Here is a 12,584-nt window from a genome sequence, read left to right as displayed (position 1 = left end):
TTTAAAATAATAACTGCATTTTTCTGCATTCATATTATTTTGTATTCTGCATTCCTTCTTTTTCAATGTGTTATTTAATACAATTAAAGTAATGGGATGAATTTGTGCAACACTTCCCATTTAAAACAATAACTACACTTTTCTCCATTCATATTATTTTGTATTTTGCATTCATACATTTATTTAATTTTTTTTATTTTATTTTGTATTTTATTTTTATTATTTTATATTATTTTATTTTATACCATTAAAGGGGTCATGAACTGCATTCTTTTATTGTTCCATAATATTTCTTGGTGTGCACTTATAATGTTAGTATGATTTTTACATCAAGAATTAACATATTTTAGAAATAAAAGGCACTTTTCTCTGATTTGAATGCTGTGTTTTAAGGGTCGTGTCTGCTGTGAGACATCAGTGTAAATGCCCACTGCTGTGATTGGCTAACTTTTTTGCATTTGAAATAGCTAGAATTACATGTGAAACTCTCTCGAATACTTTAAACCCCTTTTTTACTGTTACAGCTCTCAAAGTTGACTAATTGTGAAAAGTGTTGATTATAGCGTTATATATTAGATCTATAGCATCATATTTAGATTGTCACTTGAAAAGTTGCTGTGGATGCGCATTATAGCCAATCACAGACAGGTTGAGTGCATGAATGCAGCGATCTCATGATTGCAACTCGATTTCTGCACACTAACGAATCCTTTCATCATAACTAATAGTGCAAACACGATGTAAATAAGAGATTCGTTGATTATAAGGAAAGGTTTGGCGAGAGTCCAGAACAGAACTCAATAAAGTTATAAAATAAAGTTCATCCACTCTTTCCTAATGTTGGGGTCAGAAGGAAGGCAATGCAAAGACTGTTTTTCCACAACTTGGCATTCCACAGTGTCTTGTCTTCGGAGCCATCTTTATCGTTTAGTTTCTGCATTTGCCTCTCTCGTTATTTACCTACTACATAGACAGGCAATGATGTAGAAGCAGGCGTTGATCATCTTCTGCAGAGGCGGTGTTTAGCCACACTATTACGTAATAAAGTGGCACATTCCACAACCTGTCGTTCTAGCAGATTGGCTTCAATATAAACTGTTTTTAGACTAATGAAAATGTTTTGAGCTCTGAAACCTACAGGATGTTTTTATAGTACAATTACCTCTTATATGTCAAAAAATCAAGGGAATTTTGATTTCTCATTTCATGACTCCTTTAAATTAATGAGTAGAATTCACTGAACATTTCTGCATTTTTCATTTTTTTTAATGTTATTTTATATTATTAAAGGAATCGGTCAAAATCACCTAACACTTTCCATTTAAAATAATAACTGCATTTTTTCTGCATTCATATTACAACAGTCTGGAATTTTAGGTGTTTTTTATCTGGGGAAAAAACAATGTGATATCAAAATAAATGCCTCACATTTCCAGACAGCCGTAGCCAGCAGCCTTCCTTGTATTGCTCCTCACCCAGTTCAACTCTTGTTTACACACTAAAAGTGAAGTTATTTAAAGCTATAATATAAGTTGACTTGTGATGGGAAGCAGCTCCAGAGTGCTGCATGGCACGGGGGCAGCAGAGACCGATCGACTCAATGTAATGACCCCTAAATATGATGTCGCTTCACTTAAAGAACTCATTCTTCTACATTATTCACAACATGTCTGAAAGAATGGAGCTTTGGAATGAGACAAGGTCTAGGATGAATGTTAGAGAATGGGGCAGTAATTCAATTGAATGATTGAATCTGTCTGGGGAAATCTTGGATATTACAAATATTGTTTCTGGAGGAGGTGCCTGTTTGCCAAGCCTGTCTCTGAAAAAGAATGAAAATTGAAAGTTTATTGTTAAGAGTTTATCCCAGCCATCTTGCTAGCGACAGCAATAGACTATTATTGGAAATGAAGAGATGCGGAATATTGAATTACGAGTAATGATGCTTTTGGTGTAACTAGATTTGAAACAATTTTATGATAATCACTTATTGACATGTTGTGAAATATACAGTATATGCACCCGATTGAACCAGATTAGTTTTCAACATATTTTATATTTTGCGAATAAGATCTTGCATTGGGAAGTCCAAAACACATATGTCAGTGATGACTGGCTAAGATGAGTTTGTTGTTATTTTATTTTGTTATCTGTTATTGTCATGCAGGCTTATAAAATTGAAACAAACTCCACAGATGGCACACATGAATCTTTGTTGCTTCAGTTACTGTAGCTAATGTCTTTTAAAGGGGTCATGTTATATCAAATTTGCCTTGATCTAACATTTTCATTAATAAAAAAGCTTTTTCGACTACGAAAACGTAATTATCAGTACTCAAAGCTCCCTCAAAATGAGCATTTATTGGAACTAATCTGCGAAAACAACTGCAACTTTGTGTAAAACTAAATATGACATAAAAATGTTATTAATATTATCATGTATGATCTGACCCCTTTAATTTTTCTCACAGCTTGTGTTTTAAATGGCAAACATAAGTGATCTTTTCATATCTTCCTCCCTCAGTCCGTCGGTCCATCAGTTCCTCCTCTTCCTCTTATAATCTGGCTGTCTGAGTCTGTCACTAATAACATGTCCTCCTCCCTACATGTCCCAGTGGTTTCATTTCGGTTTGAGAGAGGCCACGGTCGCCTCTCAGTCCTTCCCCGCATTCATCAGCGTCACAGCCCTTATTGCTCTGTACCACAACCCCACTTCCCCTTCCCCCTTTTTATGGCTGCCATCAGTTTAGTCATTTACCTTCTGTCCCTCTGCCCGGCTTGTATCACCAGCTGGACCCTATGGAGCCCCTCACTTAATGGTCTCCAGAGCCCAGAACTAGTGGTTTCCAAGGGATTCCTTAGGAAAGGCCAGCCATATATTTCTTCATTTATAGTTGAAGCACACCTAATTCGATCTGTCAAGTTATCATCAAGCCCTTCTGATACGTGATTCAGATGTTTCAGAGGTGGAATAGATTAAATGAGGGAGGGAGGGGGGGATATGGGGGGTGGGGGGATACAATGGGGTCTCCAAAAACTTGGCTTGGATGCATGATGTTGCCAGCATCAGTATATGCATCCTCAAGTCTAGATGTTTGTGAATTGTCTTAAATGGAATTATTTATCTGAGCATCTGTGCACAGGTTTTACTTAATATTTGTGGTTGTATAAGTTGTGTTGTGATTTGATCTGTTTTAAGGGATAATGTACAAGCTAGTCAATATTGCAAAAATGAACCCCGACATGGTGGTCAGGAAAGGGTTTATTTTGCGATGATTACTTGTTGCCTATACATTACGCAGCCGCTAGAACGCAGCCGCTAGAGTTCTTACTAGAACCAGGAAGTACGACCATATTAGCCCGGTTCTGTCAACACTGCATTGGCTCCCTATTTAACATCGTATAAATTTTTAAATATTGCTGATTACTTACAAAGCACTAAATGGTTTAGCTCCCCAGTACTTGAGTGAGCTCTTAACGCATTATAGTCCTTCACGTCTATTGCAATCTCAAAACTCCGGCCAGTTGATAATACCTAGAATATCTAAATTGACTGCTGGCGGTAGATCCTTTTCCTATTTAGCACCAAAACTTTGGAACAATCTTCCTAACATTGTCCGGGAAGCAGACACAGTCTGTCAGTTCAAAGCTAGACTAAAAACACATCTCTTTGACCTAGCATTCACATAACACTCTATAGACTTCTATAATTCAATATTAGGCTGCTTAGATTAGGTCGGCCGGAACTGGGAACACTTCCCTTAAATCCTGATGTACTCGTTACATCATAAGAAGAATGGCATCTACGCTAATTTTAGTGTCTTTGTTTATCCCGAGGTTTTCCCGCTGCCTGCCGGATCTAGGCCGTTTCCAGATCTGACGAAGGACTTTCGCCTGGACCTGATGACAATGCAGTGCTGAAGTGCCAACTAGCCTCTCCCTATGGAGGATCCCTATACCACTCTACAGATAAAGCGTTGTAGAATTTTTCGGTTCGCGTACCTACCCAAAGTGATAAGATAAAATAAAATTCTGCATCAAAATTTATAGACAAGTAGTTTGTTTAGGCATGGTTTGTAAGGAATTACAAACCTGCGCACATATATTCAAACGCACATAACTATAGAATCACTTCTTAATGCGCATGTGAACGCCATCAGCGTCTATCACAGGTTCACGTTTAAAGTATGTTAAGAGAGAACGGCGTTGTCTTAGCGGCCCCTAATTTAATAACAAATGATCATTTAGACGGAAGTGAATCAATCAAAACTAACTTTAGCTGGAAAAAACATTTTTCAAGAACCACTATAAAACCAAACCAATCTCTGTTACCTTAAATTATATGTTTATCTCTGTAAAGCTGCTTTGAAACTATCTACATTGTTAAAAGCGCTATATAAATGAGGATGACTTGACTTGACTTGACATTATCCAGGTTCAGGGTTACCATAAAAAAAACATAAAAAACTTTTCCGTTACTTAAAATACAATAAATGTTTACTGAAATAACATAAATTATCAAAAATGTCAGAGAAAGTGTCCTTGATAATACTGAAGCAACCCTTTCCCTTTCAGGGAACTCGAGCTGCGTGAAACGCTATGGGAACGCCCCGGCGTGAGTGCGTCATGAAGCACGTATGAAATCAGTCCAATGGCGAGACGGAACGTCATAGGCGGGTGACGTCATCGACCAGGAAACTATATAAGCACCCCCAAAACACAAGCGCATCAGCTTCTGAGTCTTCAGCAAGCGCTCTGTGTATGAAAAAGTCTGTGTCTCAAGTGTTTTTGTCTGTCCTTAGAAATTGCTAGGCAGGAGTTTTTCACACACACACATATATATATATATATATATATATATATATATATATATATATATATATATAAACTATAAAAAGAGACTATATATATATCATGGCGAGCGAACAGTAGTTCAGAAAGTGTGTTCATCCCTGCCCACGTTATATTACGGGTGGGGACACACACAATCTGTGTGTTGTTTGTTTGGGAGTGCTGCGTGCCCAGTCAGCTCTCGAGGGAGCTGATTATGAGCATTGCGAGCGTTTATCTATAAAAACGCTCTGCTCCCGCTGAGCCCTCTTCGAGGAGAGTGGTTCGGTGCGCGCTCCCCGCGGTTGGGGTCCCGCTGCTGCCGAGGCACAGCGAAGGCTTCAATCGAGGGGATCGCAAATGGATCTATCAGCGGGGATTGAGACAGGCTCTGCCTTATCTCAGCCCTTACCTGGTAGATCCAGTGCCTCAGATCCGGGTTCGGAAGCACGCGCTGCGGTTTCTTCCGCCCGGGCTGAGGCATCATCACTTCAATTATCCAGTTCTGAGGATCTGGATGTTGAAAGTATTGATACAGCAGAGACTGGGGACTCGTCACTTCAGTCTCCTGCTAGTGAGGAGTTTATGGAGGTGCTCACTCGTTCTGTAGAAAAATTAAGCATCGAGTGGCCAGCTGATAGACAGGAATCTCGTTCAAAGAGTAAAACTAGATGAAAGATTTCTGCCCTCTCGTGCTGCACCTCCACACCGGTGTCTTCCTTTCTTTCCTGACCTCCACACCGAGGTGTCGAGGTCATGGAAAAGACCAGTGTCATCCAGTGTCATATTTAGCCAGCAAACATCTGTTTATTCAAATATTTCTGGGGCTAAGAATTATGGTTATGGGGCGATGCCTAAGGCTGAAGAGACGTTAGCGAGTCATCTATCTCCAGTTACGGCATCGTCATTTAAGACACCGTCATTGCCCACCAAGCCATTAAGAAACACCTCGGCTTTGGTAGGCAAAGCTTACTCGGCGGCAGGTCAAGCGGCAGCGTGCTTACACACTATGTCGGTATTACAAGCCTATCAAGCAGACCTATTAAAAGATATGAGTGAGGGGGATGAAATTAGTGCTGACGTAATTCGAGAATTACGTCAGGCAGCAACAAAAATAGAGCGTCGCGTCTCGTGCTCCTCCTCAGCATAACTGGGACAAGATGCGGCGCTCTCAGACGAGGTGTACTAGGGGCAGGGCTGATCTGAGGACAGTTATCGTTGCCAAGAAGGCCTTGTCAAAGAAGAGGTCCTGACGCCAAAAGCGTCAGGATGCTGAGGGTGGTCCACTGAGAGGGGAGGGTGTTCGCCGCATTACACGGTGCCCGTTCTCTCTCGGTGCCCTCAGGGGCCCGTTCTGCCAACCCCGCCTGCGTGCCGGGGCGTAGACGGTCCCAGCGAGCTTTTTCCCGAGGGACGCTCGTCCACTCTGAGGAGTGGTCCAGAGTGGTCAGGCCAGTTGTTCCCTGCCGGTGCGCCGTTACAGGGCACTGTGTCTGACACTCAAAATATTCCATAGGCCAGTCTCGAGAGACTGGTACCCTTAGTAGAATTTTTGGCGGAGTGGAAAAGCCTTCCAAATGTATCTCAATGGGTCCTGCAGACTATCGAGTATGGGTACGCGATTCAGTTCAGATCACGCCCGCCTCACTTCAGAGGGGTTCTGCCCACAGTGGTGGGCCCCGAGCAGGCTCTGGTTATGGAACAAGAGGTGAAAACTCTTCTGCTGAAGGGGGCTATAGAACGAGTTCTTCCTCCCAGCAGCGAGTTATTACAGCCGATATATTTCATCGTTCCGAAGAAGGATGGGGGGTTACGTCCAATTTTAAATCTGCGCCTATTAAATCGCTCAGTAGGGAAGCTCAAGTTCAAGATGCTGACTCTCAAGCAGATCGTGTCACAGATCTGGTCCGAGGACTGGTTTGTCACGATAGATCTAAAGGACGCATACTTCCATATTTCCATCCTTCCACAACACAGGTAGTTCCTGAGGTTCGCTTTCGGGGGCAAGGCATACCAATATCGGGTTCTTCCGTTCGGCCTAGCACTGTCTCCCAGAAATTTCACGAAATGCATGGATGCGACTCCAGGGCATCCACATTTTCAATTATATCGACGATTGGTTGATTCTAGCTCAATCGGAGCATCAGGCGATTCAGCATCGAGATGTCGTGCTCGCCCATATCAAAAAGTTGGGGTTGAGGCTCAATGCCAAGAAGAGTGTGCTTTCTCCATTACAGAGGACCACTTTTCTTGGTGTGGTTTGGGATTCGACGACGATGCAGGCACATCTGTCTCCTGCTCGTATAGCTTCGATTCTCTCAGCCGTCAAACAGGCAAAGCTAGGCCAGTCACTTACTGTTGAAATGCTGGCGGTGTTTCAGGCTCTGAAACACTTCCTCCCAGACCTCAGAGGTCATCATGTTTTTGTCCGGTCAGACAACACATCGGTGGTCTATTACATAAACCATCTGCGTCTGCGTTCGCGCCCGTTATACAAGCTGGCTCACCAGATCCTTCTATGGTCCCAGGGGAAGCTTCTTTCATTAAGAGCGATTTATATCCCGGGGTATTTAAATCAGGGGGCAGACATCCTGTCGAGGCAGGGGCCGAGGCCCGGGGAGTGGAGACTCCATCCCGAGGTGGTGGAGCTCCCCGTACTGGCCGGCCCGAGTTTGGTTTGCGGACCTAATTTCTCTCCTCGACGGCTCTCCTCTAGAGATTCCGATCAGGAGGGACCTTCTCTCTCAGGCGAGTGGGTTGATTCTTCACCCCCGCCCAGAACTATGGAGGTTGTGGGCTTGGCCTCTGAGGGGGCCCAGCTCATAGAATCTGGTCTCTCGACTGAGGTCGTGGAGACCATCCTCCACTCCAGAGCTCCGGCCACTAGGAAATTATATGTCTTGAGATGGAAGATGTTCACCTCTTGGTGTGGGGAACACCAGTTGGACCCAGTTAACTGCCCGGTGGGTGCAGTGCTGGAATTCCTTCAGGAGCATTTCTCCACAGGGTTATCCCACTCCACACTGAAGGTGTACGTGGCCGCCTTATCTGCTTACCATGTCCCTTTAAGTGGAGCATCTCTCGGGAGACACCCACTTATAACTCGTTTCCTTCGTGGCACTTTGAGGCTGAGGCCAGCAGTTTGCACAAGGGTGCCGACCTGGGACCTTGCGGTTGTTCAAGAAGGTCTCTCTCTAGCACCGTTCGAGCCCATTGAAGAAGTTTCTGAGAAATTCATTACTCTAAAAACTATCTTTCTTCTTGCTATCTCTTCATTAAAGAGAATAGGAGATATTCAAGCTCTATCGGTCTCTCCCTCATGCTTGGAATTTTCACCCGGCATGGTTAAGGCTTTCCTCCTCCCTAGACCGGGATATGTTCCCAAGGTTCCAACTAATGTTGTCAGGCCTATTGTACTGCAGGCGTTCTGTCCTCCTCCCTTTTTGACGTCGGACCAAGAGAAACTAAATCTGCTCTGCCCAGTTAGGGCTCTAGATGCTAGAAAATGTGAACAATTATTTGTTTGTTTTTGACCCTCTAGGAAGGGCTGTCCTGCATCTAAGCAGAGGTTGAGCGAGTGGGTGGTCGAGGCCATCTCACTTGCCTACGAGTCTGCTGGTCAGCCTTCTCCTTTGGCTGTCCGGGCTCATTCAACCAGGAGTATGGCTGCCTCTAAGGCTATTTTGTCAGGAGTATCAATTCAGGACGTTTGCGATGCGGCAGGCTGGTCCTCACCGCACACATTCGTAAAGTTTTTACCATCTTGACTTCAGCTCCACTCCAGGGGCACAGGTGCTTTCGTCCGAATGTGCACCTTGACTACACACGATGGACACTTGCTCGTATGGCGACGTTGGTATTAGCGTTCCCACAGCGTTTCACGTAGCTCGAGTTCCCTGAAAGGGAACGTCTCTGGTTACGTATGTAACCTTAGTTCCCTAAAGGGAACGAGACGCTTCGTGTCTGTGCCATACTCCCAGCATGCCCGTGAGCACTTGCTTCAGTCTTATCGGAAGCTTATGTGCTTGTGTTTTGGGGGTGCTTATATAGTTTCCTGGTCGATGACGTCACCCGCCTATGACGTTCCATCTCGCCATTGGACTGATTTCATACGTGCTTCATGACGCACTCACGCAGGGGCATTCCCACAGCGTTTCACGCAGCGTCTCGTTCCCTTCAGGGAACTAAGGTTACATACGTAACCAGAGACGTTTTAAAGGGTCACTTCACCCATTTGCATTAAGGTTTGTATTGTTAGAAACCCAGTCATATATTATAATGATGGTGGAATTTTGCTTGTTTTTTTTCTGAGATGGGAGAAAAAAGGATTTAAGTGTTTTACTTCCGTCCTATCGTGACGTAAATATCGTCATTTTGCGTCACGATAGGACGGAAGATAAATTTCATTGCATATTAAGAAAACTACAGCCTTTAGCTCATTATTATTCAAGGGCGTGGGACCCACTCACCCCACCGGCCCATTACAGATCAGTGGGTGGGACTAAACCTGAAGAAACTAAACTATTAATCCGCCATCTTGCTTGGAAGACAGCAAGCTAAGCTAACAAGCGCTCAAGGAGTTAGATTTACCATAAAGCCTGAATTTACGACACACGATATGGAAGACGAGGATTTTGAAAATCTTTTGCTCGAAACTGATATTCGTGGCTATTTATACGAGCCACAATATAGCGAAGAGCAGCTGAGGCTGATGGAGGAACAAGAGGCGGCGGCGTCGGCTGCGGCAGCGGCCGCCGCAGGAGACCAGCCCGGCGCAGACGAGAAGCCCGGGCTTGCTCGCGCTGTAGCGAATTGGTGGTGCTCCTGCTGTAACTGTGCGCCTATGGACACCGAGCTAGAGTCTGTCTGCTGCAAAGAATCTCTAAAATGCCAATTCCTTCTAGAAGAAATGTCAGAGGCAGACACGGACATGGAGTGTTGTGTTGTGAACCATCCGAGTTTCGCACCGCATATGGACAGAGGCGTCCTAGATACTCTCCTACTCTCTCGGTAGGGCATGAAAACTTACTTTTGGACCTTTCCTTGAGGTGACTGAACATCCCGGTACCATACAATAGTTCACCATTTCAAAGTAAATAGTAAGAAGGAATAAATCAAGAATGAGATCGCAAATGATTTTCAAACTCAAGTGGTAACTTTAGCTAGCGTAATGCATTCTCGTATAGGCGGGTCACGCATAGGCGGTGTTCTGGATTAGTGGGAGTGGCTTCTGGAGCTGTTCAAACGCGTTGCATTGTGGGCAATGTGGTTTACCAAACTAATGCGCTATAAAGTTACTTTCTGTCATAACTCGGTCAAAAAGGCACCAAATTTGAAAATTTTGACAGATTTCGAATACATATATGACCCACTTTCAATGAAGATCAAGGTTTCCAGGGGTGAAATGCTCCTTTAAACATAATTATAAAATTACAAGATTCATAGTTGTAGCCACTTTTATATCAAGTATTACTTATGAAATATAAAATATTGCCCAATCCAATTAATCCAGAACAATTAAATATGAGTTGTGTGAGCAGGTTAAAAACTTGCACTTACCATGGTTTTAATCGAGAGAAAACTGCATGAGGACCCAGAACAAAGCCTTGAGGAACACCCTTCGCTTGCGGTGTGTTAAGAAAGCTTCTCTACAGGTTTTTGATCTTTAGTCTCTGGTTTCTTTATCCTAGGGGTCCATGATTAGATTTTACTGCTAAGAGTCATGTGCGACCCTCTTGTTAATCCAAAGAGAGAGTGGCACCAGAGACGACAGCGTCATTACCCAGCCCTCCACTGTGTGAGAGAAAAATAGAGCGATAAGTGTGCATGTGTGTGTGTGTCAGGAGTCAGAAGGGGTTTGAAGTTCCCGCTTCATGGGGGTCCACATTACCACTTAACCAATGTGATTGTGTGTGTGGCAGGGTTTGCAGGCTGCCTCTCCTGAGGGGCTGGAGTCCGTAATTGGGCTTATGTGTGCGTCTTCTTGAGAAAGTTACAGCATACTTCACCTGAGTGCTGATACTAGCCTTCAGGGACAGCCACAGTTAGACACTGCGAACACCTAGAGAATTTTGGGAATGTGTATTTCCAGAGTTTGTCATAATTATCCCTTCTGGTCACACAGGTACCACCCCACCCTCTTGCTTTCTCTTGCCTCCCATTCCTCTCTTTGGGTGTAATCATTTTTGTAAGGGAGGGCAGACAGGTCTCCTATTATCTGAAGACACCTAAAGACCCAGATAGAAGCCTTCTGTTGCTGAACTGACAACATGACAGCGTGTTAGCATCCCACTCTGATAATACAACAGTCAGTGTGTCCAGTGTACGAATCGAAGTGCTCACTGTCTGCACTCTCTCTCCCTCTTTCTTTCTCTAATTTTTCTTGTCTCGTCTTTTTCTTTATATTATTTCAGACAGTTAGTATTTTCTTTAAAATTTCAGGTTTTTGTAAGTCTCTGACCCTGAGTTCCTTTAGACAGTTCAAATGTATGATTTTCCAGTAAGACTTTTTCTGTAGGCTGTGATGTTTATACACTGCGTTTAGTGCAGATTCGTAATGTAATTTGGTTTAACTAAAATAAAGAAATGGCAAAACGAGCATTATAAATGAGGACCTTCAATTGAAAATGCAGTTAGCTAAACTACAAATCAACAACATTAAAAAAATTAGCAAAGTTCATTAAAGCCAGATCATTGAGATCCAGTATTTGGATTTATAACTTATTAATGTACTGTAAATACAAATAATATATATTTTTAAAGAATCTATGAATTAAAAATAAATAGCAGTATTTAAAGGAATAGTTAAATTAAAAAATAAAATTCTGTCATAATTTACTCACCCTCAAAGGTCTGAAACAACTTAAAATGACAAATTTTTAATTAAGTGAACTGATCCTTTAACTACATTTTCAATTTGCATTTTCACTATTGGATTATGGCCCTTTTAAAGTCTTTTTTTCTTCTTTTTTTAACCTTATGAAAAAAACAACTGTTTATAGAATAAACAAAAAAGGCATAAAATAACATAAAAAAGCAACAATGTAGCAATGTTTTGTTAAGCACTATCTAAAAAGTACACTATTTACAAAATTTCAAAGACTGAAAAATTTGCTTAAATGGATAGTTTTCCTAAAAAATGAAAATTATGTCATCATTTACTCATCCTCATGTCATTCTGAACATATGTGACTTTCTTTCGTTTACGTTACACAAAAGAATATTTTGAAAATGTCTCATATTTAGAAAATCCATACAATGTTGTTTTGGGCTCCATTGACTTAGCTATTCCACAACATGTATTACCATCACAATCATGTAAACAGAAAGTTTAAAACCTCCCATCATTCCCTCCATCTGTTTTTGAAAAACTGTGATTCTTTTACCTCCCAGTAAACTCTCCTTTGAAGAGCCAGCATTAGAAAAAAAAAAGTAGGGGAGGTAGAGACTGGCTTTTGTGACGACAACCAGGCGGTGGAGATTATGAAATTTGCCTAAGTGTGTTAATTGGCTGATTAGCAGGGTGGCTGGATTTGCAGGTGCTGATTGATTGGAGTGACGGGGTTTCTCCACGCTGAGGGGACTCGGGGATTTTAGGAGGAGGGGGCGGCTCGGTGGGCAAGCTGGTTACACCGGAATTGATCTTAATTAGATCTGAGAGACCTGCCACAGCAGAATGGTCACAGCGATTAAAATGAAAAACAGGAGAAATTACTGATCAAATTAATCATAATGTCAGCCTACAGCTGTAGGTC

At 42.5% G+C, this 12,584-nt stretch overlaps 1 protein-coding gene across 3 annotated transcripts in view; it reads left to right on the top strand.

The window, feature by feature from the left end:
• Window positions 1-12,584, top strand: part of pou6f2 (POU class 6 homeobox 2) — a 156,285-nt gene that overhangs the window by 104,719 nt on the left and 38,982 nt on the right. The gene's annotated exons all lie outside the window — the stretch shown is intronic.

This window comes from Siphateles boraxobius, unplaced genomic scaffold (genome assembly GCF_051911475.1).
Source record: "Siphateles boraxobius isolate OS27281-9 unplaced genomic scaffold, OSU_SipBor_1 26, whole genome shotgun sequence".
Classification (NCBI taxonomy): Eukaryota; Metazoa; Chordata; class Actinopteri; order Cypriniformes; family Leuciscidae; genus Siphateles; species Siphateles boraxobius.
Note: the sequence above shows the minus strand (reverse complement) of the source record. Positions and strands in the feature narration are given on the sequence as shown.